Source organism: Nicotiana tabacum, chromosome 4 (assembly GCF_000715075.1).
Source record: "Nicotiana tabacum cultivar K326 chromosome 4, ASM71507v2, whole genome shotgun sequence".
Taxonomy (NCBI): domain Eukaryota; kingdom Viridiplantae; phylum Streptophyta; class Magnoliopsida; order Solanales; family Solanaceae; genus Nicotiana; species Nicotiana tabacum.
In genome coordinates, this window is record NC_134083.1 from 74,302,664 (window position 1) to 74,317,550 (window position 14,887).

Here is a 14,887-nt window from a genome sequence, read left to right on the forward strand (position 1 = left end):
ATTAAGTTTGTTCAACAGATAAACTTAAGTTATGTAGCTTATGAAAGTTATAAGAAATACTAAAGTGAGAATCAGCATGTAAAAATGTTTTATTTTTAGTTTATTAACTTTTCACCCTTTTATGGTCATTGCTAAGGTTGCTCTAGGGCGGCAAAGCAATCTGCAAAGTTGAATCATCAATTTTTCAGATCAAACAAATATGAATAAGTTCACATGAGTCGATTTGGAATTCATTCTTTATTTTTATTTTTTAACAATTCGAGTAAGAAAATAATAATGTATGGTACAACAATATACAAATTAAAAATAAATTTATTACAAATTTGCTACATTTACAATATACAGACTAAAAATAAATTCCATACAACTAATTATACAGTATACAATTTATTTACAACTTTCATACATCATTCTTACCCAGTTAAATACAACTTCAACAACTACAATATCATACAAGTTAAATACAATTTTTATACAAATTTTATCCAATATGTCTTTTGTATATTTTGTATGTGGTGTGTGCTTCTTCCTCTCTAAAATTCCAATCAAAACTTACTCTCTTAATATAATTTTGATACATATCAACAACTTTATGTAAAAAGATAGTATTGATAACTTAAATACAAATTTTATACAATGATTCATACACTATATAACTAATGTTTAACCTTGTAGTAGTGCCTTATGATAACCAACGACCATCACCTTTCCTTTTTCTCATTTGAGACTTTTTATTATAGTCAAAACCTAGAATCAATTACTCTTATCTATTGTGGAGATACTGTTTATAGAGTGATATGCTATCAAATCATTTTACATTTCTGGTCCACATACAAATTCAGACAGTGCTTAATTTGAGAGAGAGAGAGAAATCACAAGAAGAATATTTTCGGCTAAAAGCATTTGAGGCATGAATTTATGGATTTTATGTGCACTGTTCCCCTTTTCTTCTTCTCCTTCCTTTCTCTCTCCTATACATCGTCTCTTTCCCCCCCCGTTTTCCTATTTACTGGCACACTGATCTAGCATAGCGGCGATGACGGTGGTGGCTGAGACAATTTTTCGGCGAGCATCGGGCGAAGCGGGCGAAAACTTCCAAAACATAGCTGTTGCGGACAACACCTCCCGTTTTCCAGTTTTTCTTTGTTGTGTGAGTTAAATTATTGTCATCTTACTCCGTATTCATTTATTCACCGTATTAGTGTGCCTATTGTTGCAACTTGTCTTCTTCTGGTTTGGTCTATTGCCTTGTGTGATAGTGATTGCCCTTACTCTGCCATATGTATATTGGTTGTGGTCTGCGATGGCCGAGTGAGGTCATGTCCTCGGGGGGAACGGGGGGTGGGGCGGGAGGTAGGGCAGGGTTTAGGGGGTGGGGCGGGAGGCAAGGGAGGTAAAGGGAACAAGGGTGTGTGTAGGTTGAGAATTGGGTCATGGAACGTAGGTACATTGACGGGTAAATCTATAGAGTTGGCGAAGATCCTCCAGAAGAGGAGGGTCAATATAGTGTATGTCCAGGAGATAAGGTGGGTAGGGTCGAGGGCGAGGGATGCAGACAGGTATAAACTTTGGTACTTAGGAGTTCAGAAAGGTAAGAATGGAGTTGGCATCTTGGTGGATAGGGAACTTAGAGAGTCTGTGGTTGAAGTTAGACGAGTGAATGATAGATTGATAATTATTAAGTTGGTGATTGGAGAGTGCACCCTAAACATCGTTAGCGCCTATGCGCTGCATGTGGGCCTAGATGAGGAGGTTAAACAGCGCTTCTCGGAAGGGTTAGATGAGATTGTGCGCCAGGTTCCGCCTGCTGAGAAGTTATTCATAGGAGGGGATTTCAATGGGCATATTGGGTCGACCGCAAGTAGTTTTAGTGAGGTGCACGGAGGCTTCGGTTTTGGGGAGAGGAACGGAGTAGGTACATCGTTGTTGGACTTCGCTATGGCTTTTGGGTTAGTGATTGCGAACTCTAGCTTTCGGAAGAGAGATGGGCATTTGGTTACTTTTCAAAATGCGGTGGCGAAGACTCAGATTGACTATTTTCTCCTCAGGAGGTATGACAGAGGGTTGTGCAAGGATTGCAAGGTGATTCCGGGTGGGATACTCGCGATGCAACATAGGTTCTTAGTGATGCACGTTGGTATTATGTTAAAAAGGAGGAAAAGGTCTACTCGAGGAAGAAAAAGAATCAGGTGGGGAGCCTTAACTAAGAATAAAGCCCAAGCGTTGGAGGGGCAGTTGTCAGCTATGAGAGCTTGGAGGAGTAGTGGTGATGCGAGCACTATGTGGTCAGCGACAATAGACTGTATTAGGGAGGCTGCGAGAGAGGTGTTAGGGGTCTCGACGGGCGTCTCTGGTGGGCACAAATGAGACTGGTGGTGGAATGAAGTAGTCCAAGGTAAAGTGAAAGCAAAGAAGGTGGCGTACCTGAAGTTAGTGGGGAGCATAGGTGAGGAGGAGAGGAGAGCGTGCATGGAGAGATATAAGGCAGCTAGGAAGGAGGCTAAGCTGGCGGTCACGGAGGCTAAGACTGCGGCTTATGGTTGTATGTACGAGGAATTGGGGAAAAAAGGTGGGGAGAAGAAGTTATTCCGGATGGCCAAGTTGAGAGAGAGGAAGGCTCGGGATTTGGACCAAGTGAGATGTATCAAGGACGAAGATGGTAGAGTATTGATGGAAGATGCCCAGATTAAGAGGAGATAGAAGACTTACTTTCATAAACTTCTGAATGAAGAAGGGGATCGGGATATTGTGCTAGGTGAATTGGAGCATTCCGAGAGTCACCGTGATTTGGGTACTGCAGGCGTATCGAGGTTGAGGAGGTCGTGGGAGCTATACGTAAGATGAGTAGGGGCAGAGCGACCGGGCCAGACGAGATTCCGGTGGAATTTTGAAAGTGTATGGGGAGAGCAGGTTTGGAGTAGTTGACTAGGTTGTTTAATATTATTTTTAAGGCGAAGAGGATGTCAGATGAGTAGAGGTGGAGTACGTTGGTTCCATTGTATAAGAACAAAGGTGATATCCAGAGTTGTAATAGTTATAGGGGTATCAAATTACTGAGTCATACCATGAAAGTGTGAGAGACGGTGGTTGAAGCGAGGGTGAGGATGATAATGTCTGTATCCGATAACTAGTTCGGGTTTATGTTGGGTCGTTCGACTACCGAAGCTATACACCTTGTTAGAAGGTTGGTAGAACTGTACAGAGAGAGGAAGAAGGATCTGCACATGGTGTTTATTGACCTAGAGAAAGCGTATGACAAAGTTCCTAGAGAAGTTCTCTGGAGATGCCTGGAGGCAAAATATGTGTCGGTTCCCTACATTATGGCGATTAAGGACATGTATGATGGGACTAAGACTCGGGTTAGGACAGTAGGAGGCGACTCTGAGCATTTTTCGGTTGTAATGGGGTTACACCAAGGTTCTGCGCTCAGTCCGTTCTTATTCGCCCTGGTGATGGACGCGTTAACACACCATATTCAAGGGGATGTGCCATGGTGCATGCTATTCGCTGATGACATAGTTCTGATTGATGAGTCGCGAGCCGGTGTTACTTTGAGGCTGGAGGTTTGGAGACAGGCTCTTGAGTCTAAGGGTTTCAAGCTGAGCAGGACGAAGACGGAATACCTGGAGTGTAAGTTCAACGCTGAGCCAGGGGAAGTGGGCGTAGATGTGAGGCTTGATTCGCAGGTCATCCCGAGTAGAGGCAGCTTCAAGTACCTTGGTTCAGTTATCCGGGAGGAGGGGAGATGTCACACACCGTATTGGGGTAGGATGGATGAAGTGGAGGTTAGCATCTAGAGTCCTGTATGACAAGAGAGTGCCACAGATACTCAAAGGTAAGTTCTATAAAGCGGTGATTAGACCGACTATAATGTGTGGGGCTGAGTGTTGGCCCGTTAAGAACTCACATATCCAGAAAATGAAAGTAGTAGAAATGAAGATGTTACAGTGGATGTACGGGCACACTAGGATAAATAAGATTAGGAATGATGATATTCGGGAGAAGGTGCACGTGGCTCCCATAGATAACAAGATGCGGGAAGCGATGCTTAGATGGTTCAGACATGTTCATAGGAGAAGCCCAGATACTCCGGTACAAAGGTGTGAGCGGCTCGTTGTGGACGACACGAGAAGAGGTAGAGGGCAGCCTAAGAAGTATTGGGGAGAGGTGACTAGGCAGGATATGGCGAGGCTCCAGATTTCCGAGGACATGACACTTGATAGGAAGATGTGGAGGTCGAGTATTAGGGTTGTAGGTTAGGAGGTAGTTGAGTCGTGCCTTACTTCGTACCATTGTGGGACTAGCCATGTGGGGTTTTTATCTAAGATAGCTAGTGGCAATGTTGTGTCTTACTATTTCGCTTTTCAGTGCAAGTCCTATTTACTAGCTATCGCTTTTGCTTTGTATCTTTCTTCTAGATTTCATGGTGTTTCTATTTTTCTTATGATTATTGTGGTGATACTAATATTGTCTCCCTTTGCTTTGCATCTTTCTTCTGGATTTCATGATGTTCCTATTTTTCCTATGATTGCTGTTGTGATACTAATGTTGTCTCATTTTTGTCCTTTTATCTTTTTTTTTTTGAGTCGACGGTCTTTAGGAAATAACCTCTACTCCTTCGGGGTAGGGGTAAGGTCTGTGTACACACTATCCTCCCTAGACCCTATTAGTGTGATTTTACTAGGTTGTTGTTGTTGTTGTTATGTGCAATTTTGACTTCTAGATTCTCAATTTGCCATTTTAACTGATTAGTTAGATTACACACTTGTAGCCTGTTTGGCCAACCTGAGAAAATCAGCTTATTTTGAGAAGTATTTTTTTTTTTCAAAAGTGCTTTTCAAAAAAGTACTTTTGGAGAAAAAGCACTTTTGAATAATAATGTGTGTTTGGCCAAGCTTTTCAAAAAGTACTTTTATGTGTCAAATTACAAATAAGCAAATGAAGAGATTTGCTTAATAGTTAATATTATATAAGTAGATAAATAATTATAAATATTTATTATTAAAGATAATAATTAAGTTTTTTATATTTTATTTAAGTAAAATATAAAAATAAAATTAAAAAGTACTTTATTCTTTCAAGATAATTTAAATATATCAAAAAATCATTCAATAAATATGAAAGTTCATCCCAAAAGTCATTTTATATTACTTAATAGTTAAAACTAAGTAAGGTTATTTTGGTATATATAATATTTTGCAAAGGGTATTTTTGGTAGGAAGAAAAGTCAAAATTACTTTTGTTTCTGTTTCTGGAGAGAAGCTATTTTTTTTTGTTTCTTCAAAACTGCTTATGCTTCTAGCTAAAAGCCCTTTTTTGTCAAAAAAAAAAAGCTTGGCCAAACACCTTGTATCGAGGAAAAAAGTATTTTTTTGAAAAAAAATACTTTTGGCATGGGAAGAAACTTGACCAAACAGGCTATTGGAGACAATCATTGAGTTCATAGGTTACTGTACGAATTATTTGCCACAAAATTGTATGCTGTAAAATTCTTGAATGAATGAGAAAGATACATGATCAATCTTTTTGTAGAGATATATTGGTTGGTTTGCTATTTATACTTTATGGTCAAAACAATCGTGAAATATGATGGTTCAAGTGAGTAGAGAACTAGAGATTTTGAAGACTTTAGTTCGTGAGATGAATGGGGAGAGAAACATAAGGGATGTTGGCTTCCCACGTGCTAATGTGACATACTCAAATGAATAAATCACCATAATAACTAGGCTGTACATATGTCGTGTTGGTTCGAATTTTCTAATTATCAAACCAAACCAATTATATCGAGTTATTAAATTTAAAGATCAAACCAAACCAATAAAAGTCGAGTTTTTTAATCTCGGATTGTTTCGAGTTGTTTCGGGTTTTGTTTTTCAAAAAGTTTTCATAGCACAAAACATAGAATTTGTGTTCCAAATATTTCTTTAATCCTAGTAAGACAGAACTATATAAGATGTTTTTTAATAAAATAACATAAATATGAGATGATTCATGACATTGTACTAAAATATTCAACAATAAAGATGAGAAAATCACATAAAATAAATATTATTAATAAGGCATAATGAAAAGAAACATAATTTAAAATTACTAATAAATTGCTAAAATAAGTACGACTAATAAGTACTATTATTTACCTGACTAAACACTAAAAGAAAAATAAGTTATGCATTTTATCTAAGTCATGAAAAAACTAAAATAAATAGATATCCAACACTATTTTCATTCATTGTACAATTGAATTGAATGTCTTTTATTATCATTAGTATTGATTTGATTTTGGTTTAGCATTTATTTGAGTTGCTAGTATTTATGGACTATAAAATTTATTGGAGCATCCAAAAATTATAAGTCCAAGCTTGAAATAATACGTTAAAAGATAAAATTATAAAAAAGTTTAAGAAATATTTATAAACTACATTACAATAAATATTTTCATGTATTAAGTATATTTAAAAACTTCTATACATATAATGTCGGGTTGGTTTGGTTTCGGTTTGACTTTTTTTAGTTAAAACAAAACCAAACCAAATATCGTCGGATTTTTTTTTCCAACACCAAACCAATCAAAGCAAATCATAGTCGGGTTTTTTTTTCTCGGTTTGACTCGAATTATCGGGTTAATGCGGTTTGTCAGTTTCATTTGTACACCTCTAATAATAATCAATGGAATCATTTACATATTTATACCTAATATTTTTATTTTTATTGTTATTTGATATATACATAATATAATTTTCCGATTAAATTATGTGGTGTGACGCCTCTTGCAGCAAGTATATCCGCCTGTGCCACGTGCATGGTCAATGCCTTGGCTCCTAGACATTTATCAAGCTAATATGGCATTGGAATATGTCAGGTCAAATAATAAGGAGGAGAAAAATCTCCCACCTTTATCTGCAAAGAGTGAGATCATAACAAATTTTAAAAAGGAAGAAAGGAAGGGTGGTGTCGACGTAGGCAATAGAAACTGTTTCTTTGGGTTTCAAACCATTAATGCACTTTAATTTTCCTTCCGGGTGAGACTTAGCCAAATTAAAGTGTCCAGATAATTAATGTCTAAGTTATGCATTGACCTATAAAATTATTTGTACAATATTAGATCATCTATAAAGCAATTATATATAGTATTTTTGTGATAAAGTATTAATTAATAACGTAATTAAACTAGTAACTAATATATTACATCTGCATAGGGATAAAACCCTACACTAGTAATGTAAAAATGTTTTATACTGCTAGGTTATCTAACTTAAATCAGATGTATCACATACTGACAGACATACTTTTGTATGAGTTCTACATTTGGAGCCACCCTTTGGAAATTGACCCTCGATATTCACACACAACTGATCAACCAATATATAGGCCTTCCTAAGAAATCTGACTGGGAAATATACATGTAGGCTGTAGCACCAAATTGTTGGAGGATATAAAGTGGCCGGTAATCATGTCACAATCAGGATCTCCATTCTCAAATCCCAATCAAACATAAAGTTTAAAGGGATGAAATTTCAGAGTTAATGGTTTTATGTCAAAGAAGAAATTAGGCCACGGCTTGATTCTTGATAGGACGAGCAGCCTCAAAGGAAAATACAGTCGTAAAGGCAGAAAACAGGCCAATATTGCCAAAATAGCCGACCTTTACCAAAAGAAACTTAAAGATAGAAAGAAATTCATTACGGATTTTGCATGTGAAATGCATTCAGAAAGGACATTAACCAAAATTTCTTCCCTCTTTAGGTCCAAACAAAGTGAAGACAAAAGGGAGAAAGACATGCGTAAAAGCAACAAAAAAAAATTGACATTAATTTGGCGTGAATCGTGACTAGATATATGGCAAGGCGCAAAATTTAGTCCACCCAAAAACTTACTCATGCCCGATGTGTATACTCCTATAATCAGTAGCACGCAAAGTAACCTCTAGCTTACTAGTCCAGATGTCAAAATGAATTCGAACCCTAATTGTCCAGTTACTTAGCTGTTAACTATGCAAAAAGAATATTAAAAAAAAAGCCACTATTGCTTTTTACCTATTGTAATTTGTAGGGACCCTATTATCAAGACATTTCACCATATGAAAAGTTGTTGTGACGTCGTTTACAGCAAATCAGTGTAATAATTTTTTTTTTTAAGTTTTATATTTTAAGGGGATTACCCAATGATGCGTATATATGGGCTTTTGAAATAAATGTGCTTACATAACTCGTTAAGAATAGCTCTAATTAACGACGGGGGAAAATTACGGACGACAATTTCATGGTATTGTCAAGCAACCTAATGCTCTTTTTTCACGTCGACCATCTTATGGTAAAAAGTCACATGTATTGAGTGTTTAAATCAAACCAATGAATGTAAAACATATGCCTTGTAAATATACTTTCTAAAACTTAATCATGGTTAAGTGATATATATTTTTACTTTAATTTATTGATTCTTAAGGTTATTTGCTTAGTTAGGTGTAAACATCGGGTGCAAGTAAATATTTATCCATTTTATATTGTAGTACTACCTCTTTTCTTATTTTGTTTTGTTTTATATTGGTTATATTGCTGAATTTCATTGATTTTATAAGACTCACATACACGTTTGTAAACTGTTGTTGTAGGAACCTATATTCTACCAATTGCATAATCCTGCTTCCCACACAGATATCCCTCGATGGGACCAAATCTAAAAGCCTCTTAGATTTGACAAAAGATGGGCTTTATTTGAAAGAGATACAACAACAATATCTAGTGACTAGGGATGAGGGGACTATACTCAATAATGTATTATGAATGTGACTCCAATTTGGAAAAAGAGGAAGAAACTAATCATGGGGGAAGAGGCCACAAGGCCATATGCTATATATAAGTGTACGAATCTCCATCGCATTGTGTGGAACTTGTGCCTCACTTTTTGTAGACATTACCAAAAGCCCTTGTCCCAAACTAGATGAATGGATTTAGTATTCTTTTTATTTCTAGTCGTTTCTATTTTGCTCTCATGGAAATAGTGGCGGAGTCATGCGTTTAAACAAGTTTAATGTATAAAGGGGTTACTATGACGTGTACGATAAAGTAAGAATACGAATAAACAATACAATGGATTATCATATAAAGAATACAAAGGTACAAATAATCAAACAACCAAGGGAGGCAAGGAACACAAAAATAACGAACTGCATACGGTAGAAACCGAGCTCGCCTATTGCATGACAGACCGGGGTGAAACATAATAGGTTGAAGATCGACCCTAGATTCCATCGAACCTAGGTACGAGGTTAGAACACGCGCCTTCAAAGATTACCGAGTCTGTGGCCTCGGAACTGACTCCGACTCCGAATTAGCTCGAGAGAATATCATCGAACCAAAATAATGGAAGGCCAAAATATCCGTAACCGGTCACGCATCACGGCGGGAATCTCGACACGTATCAATGAAACTGCTTAATTAGCAAATCATGAGATTTTTTACCTTATATAGAGTTGTACCTAAAGTAGGACTCCCTTACTATATAAAGGGGGTCTGATTATTTGTAAAACACATTGTAACACACATCCCAAAGTTATAAACTATCATTTCTAGTTATTATTATCTCCTTGCTCTGTTCCGGCATCGACTGTAGCATTTTTGACTCGAGGGTGATCAACCTTCAAGGCCAAGATTGTTCAACTTGTGTGGTTTGCATTTACTTTTCTTATCATTAATCTGATTTATCATTCTGTATCAAGTTAGATCACGTATCCTTAAAATCGCGTATAAATTCAATTGTTATCCGTTTTTTAGGGTAAACAGTTTGGCGTCCACCATGGGACTAAGGATAATAGTGGTTATTTGATACAAATCTTCATAACATACACTGCTCCGTTTTCTCGCAAAAGCGGGCCTCGACGTGTGACAATTCTTTTGGATGGAAGATAGGGTGTTAAAAGAAGAAGAGTTGCCACCTAACGGGTTTTAAGGTGCGTTAGGGCACCTATTATGCAAATGACTCTGTTCGACTAGTCAACGTCACCAAAGATCGGGTAAGGGCTCAAATTACCTCAAAGAGAAGGTGTTACGCACTCTTCAAGGTCCACAACTGTGGGTCCCGGCCGAACTTAAGATTATGTGAATTACAATTAGGCTAAGTGATCAAATAAACAAAGCGAATGTAAAGGTCAAAGAATTTCAGTACAACATGATTAGTACATATCTTAGTATGAATATAGGGATACAACTATTTGGATATAATAACGAAAGACAAAGGGGAGGGGGGTCCTAAGTTTTTTAGCCTAAAGGATCACCCCGTGCAACATAAATAATACTTCGTAATTCCCTTGAGATAGGGAGTTACTCATATTATTCAATGGGCACAAACTATCATCTCCTGCTACCCGATTACTATGTTAAAGTTGTTTACCTGAAGCGCACTAATTCAATTCCAAGTCGTGCTCTATGCGTGCACTACTCGTCCCATACCTATGGTCCATGAGGCATTAGACCTCTATTTAGGGTGGTTCTAGAGTTTACTTAGGTTGCTCAGAATGATAAAATTAGGCGACATATAAAACAAGTTGGACTTCATGTAAAAGCAATTGAGGGCTCAAGTTAGCCTTCACACTTAGACAATAAATGCACGCAAAATAGGTTTTTGCATTGAGCGTTAGGCAATTTCAGAACTTGAGACAAATTAAAGCATTAAGTCCTGTAGGCATGGTTTCTACATGATTCCGGATTTCAGCAACATGATTACTCTTAGTGAAGATGCAGTAGACTATTTACGAACTTTAGAGCTATTAACGTTGGTTTTGTAGATACCGGTTTTAGAAAAGTCACATTGTCCTATAGGCATGATTTCTAATAATGGCATAGTTAAACATTGAAAACAGTTTTGGGAACCCAACCTTGACAAGTTGATCTCATAAACAAGATTAAGCAAGTGACAATATCCTATAGGCAGCGTCTATAGCAATTGACATCGAACCTGATCTTATAATACCTTATCCCTATGAGCATGTTATCTATGCAGAGCAATATGATAATGATAACAGTAGCTAATTGATTAATTAAGGTCCTATAGACATGATTTCTAAGCGAGGATAAGTAAAACATAAGCTAGTATAGTCCTATAGGCATGGTATCTAATGAATATGCTGTAGTTAAACGAATTGAAAGAATGTTCATTGGCATTTGCTTCCTATAGGCCTGCTGTCTAGTAACACGTAGCAGTAGACATAGAAATAAATGAAGCATTTGAACTCATGCTTTGATGATAGACGAGTAGTGTGCGTGTGGGATTCTCCTAATGACATAATTTCTAACAGTGCACATAGAAATTGAAAAGCATATATAGCAGGTTGGATAACAAGTAAATCATGTGAATCCTATAAGCACGCTTGCTACCCTTTCACGCAAACATTAAGTATACCCGTTTTCCCCATTTTTACTAACACCACCAATTGTTCATTACAAAGTTATTATAGGCCCAGTAATGAATGTAATTACAAGGGATTATACAAACAATAACAGCGGACCTATAACAGGCCCAAAGGAAATACCCATCATTGCCTGGGCCTTCAACAAAACTCTTTCTTCACCAATTTAGCGCACCCATATTAACAGTGAACTATATCCATCAGCACAACCTAGAAATCACAGAGGAACCTAAGCCAAAATAATACATCCATAGATTGACCACATGACCAAACATCGAGTTACCCAGAAATCATTTAAACAAAACAACTTGCATGTTCAATAGATAGAATGAAGGAAGAACTGAGTGTCAGAGATAGCTCAGGTATTAGAAGTAAAGAGAGTGGCCAAAAGACCCCAAGTCCTAGTGTGTCAGAGTTCACAAGGGTCTCAAATGGACCCCGAGCAGTGCTCACACTAGGGAGGTCAATAGTAAGAGTCTTGGTGGCCTTGGCTTTCAGCCGGCCAAGAATGATAGGTTCATAATAGCATAGGTAAGAAATGAGAGTGAGTGGACAATGGTTAAGGGACAGAAGTTGAGGAAATATACTTATAGTTTAAAAGTAGACATAGCAAAGTTGAGAACACAGAATAGATAATCAAGAAGGTCAACAAGACTTAGAAACAGGTTCAACACTTAGGAAAAATAACACATTGGCAGAAACGTATTGAAATAGTTAGGGGACAAACAGGTTTGCAAGATTAACAAGATTATCATACAAAGGTACATAATTCCAAACAAGTTTAAGTAGGGCACTAACTTAAAAGGTTTAAAGCTTAAAGGTCTAAATTATGCTAAGTATCCACCCCAGTATCAAAAGAAAGGCATGATAGCTCACATCATGAAACAAAACAGTATCAAACATGGTAGGGAAACATAAATTATGATAACTACCCTAAAGTCTCAAGTAATCACTCAAGGGATATGGAATCAAGAGAGCCAAAGACATGCTTAGGGACATATTAACAGGGGAGAAAGTCATAGTTAATTGTGAAGGTCTTAACACAGGTTATAACACATTACAGATATGAGGTATTCATTACAGGGATTCAGAACAAAGCAGGAAAGCATATTCAAGCCCAACAATAAATGTGAATATTCAGGCACCAATACATTAGCTAAACTAACTTAAGAGGGTCCAAATTATCCAAATTAGGCATAAACAAATAACATATCTCAGAACTGGCTGCTTTAGGTAAAACTAAATACTAAAGAGGTTCAAAACAATTGTAAAACTAACAAGGTTACACACAGAAGTGGCCTAGAACCCATTAGCTAAACGAACTTAAGAGAGTCCAAATTATTCAAATCAGGCATAAACATGTCTCAGAACTGGTAGCATTAGGTAAACTCAACTGTTAGCAAAGTTCATATTAGAAAACAGGTTCAAATGCTAACATATTAAGTCATGAAGTTCAGAGGCATGAATATGCAGGGCATAAACACAAAAGAATGAAATTGTAAAGCCAAGAGACTTACCAGTTAAAAAAATAACAAGAAAGAATAAATTTTACAATATTCTGAATATCAACAAAGAGCAAGAACCCAGAATCTTAGTGTGCCAAAGTTCCCAAGAGCTTCAAATGAGCAGCGGGCAGTGCTCACACCAACAAAGTTTGATTAATCGAATTCCGGTGGCCTTGGCTTTCAGCCGGCCAAGAACCAAAGTATAGAATAGAGAATGAAAGAACAATAGAGTAATAGCCTCAATTTTAGTGGATCTCGCGATTAAAGGTCTCCCTCAAAAGGGAATGGGGATGAGTTTATATAGTAGTTAAATATTAACACATAAAATAAGGAAATACAGTAAATTAAACACAAAATAAGGAAAATATGGCATACAAAATCAATTAGAATCAGTTCTAGGGCAAATCCAGTAAACCCTAGTTTAGACGAGGAACAAAAATGGCAAAAATCTCACTGAATCGAAGCCAAGGGGTCTAATAGTTAGTGTATCAGGTCAGAAACATGAAGATGATACAGAATCGGAATCTAACGAACACAACGACTCAACTTTCATAAATACTCAAGTAACCAGTACTTGTAGCGTTCAAAAATGGTAAGTAACTCCGCGTATGCAAGAAAGGAAAGGAATCATGGATGATTTCCATGTAATGTCGGATTGGGGCTGAGATTTGAGTGAGTAAAGCTAGGGTTTAGGTTTGAGAGATGAGAGCATGTGAGGATACAGAGGCGGAAGGGTGGGGATTTGTCTATAGGGTTTGGGGTATTGGGGATACAAGGAAATGATAGGTTAATTATGGGTTATTGATCATAAAATGAGCAACGGCCAAAATCGAACGGGGAAGCGGGGCCGGTTATTAAGCGGGTCACGACCGGGTTGGTTACAAGGGTCACCTGGTTTGAGCCTGGAGTCTATTGGGCTAAGGTGCTAGGCCATTTTGGTCCAAAAATTGATTTAAATCTGGGCTACTATTTAAATATACAAAATTTATTAAAAATAATTTATAAAAATGTTTAATAAATAAAAAAAAATATTATTTATGCACTAAAATGATTAAAAATAATGATTTAGCGTTATAAAAATATAAAATATTATTTTGACACAAATAACCTAAATAAAAAGCAATTATGGATGAGTATAGGCTATTACTGCAAAATTATACAAATAGCTTAAACAATGCTAATGTAATTATATAAATTGAAGTAAAAATATTTGAAACATGTATTATAGGTGAAAATAATAATTTTAGGTAACTAAGTCATCACAAAATAATTTTAAGGAGTAATTAATAATTAGAATTTAAGTACAGGAAAATCAATTTAAAAGCTCTAAAAATTATGGAAAATTATAGAAAATGCACGTATAGATTTGTAAGCTAAATAATGATGCAAATAGGATGTTTTGAAGGTATATATACTATTTGAGAAAATATGAGGGCAAAAATTGGATATCAACAGCTGCCTCCTTTTACCCAGGAATGATGAAAGAGTTGTCGGGTAAAGAAAATGATGACCAATTTTGGCCGAATCGAGTGAGGAATGATGTGATTTAAAAAATTGGGGGCCGAACCCTGGTTCCTGAGTTGCCTACATATCCCCGGTGTTACGAGAATCAGGCCGTGTGTAGTTCTGGATCCAGCGGTGAATGAAACCGATGGAGTTGCTATAGGAATAGTCGTATGTTTTGGGAAAGGGTTATTTTGGGTAGGATAGTATCGGATGAATTTATGCGGAGTCATGAATGTGAATATCTGAGCAAATATCTGAACGGTCATATAGTAAAAGGCAGGTAATTGAAGGTGATCGGTTATGTTTGAAACAATTGCATGATGTGAACGTTGTGAACGGAAATAAGAGCGAAGATTGCTCCCGTTTGAAGATCGGTTACTTCCTAGGTTACCTGCAAAACTTAAAACACGATGCATGCAAATATATATGGGTTATTACAAAAATTCAAACTTGATGCAAATTCCCTTTGGACCAT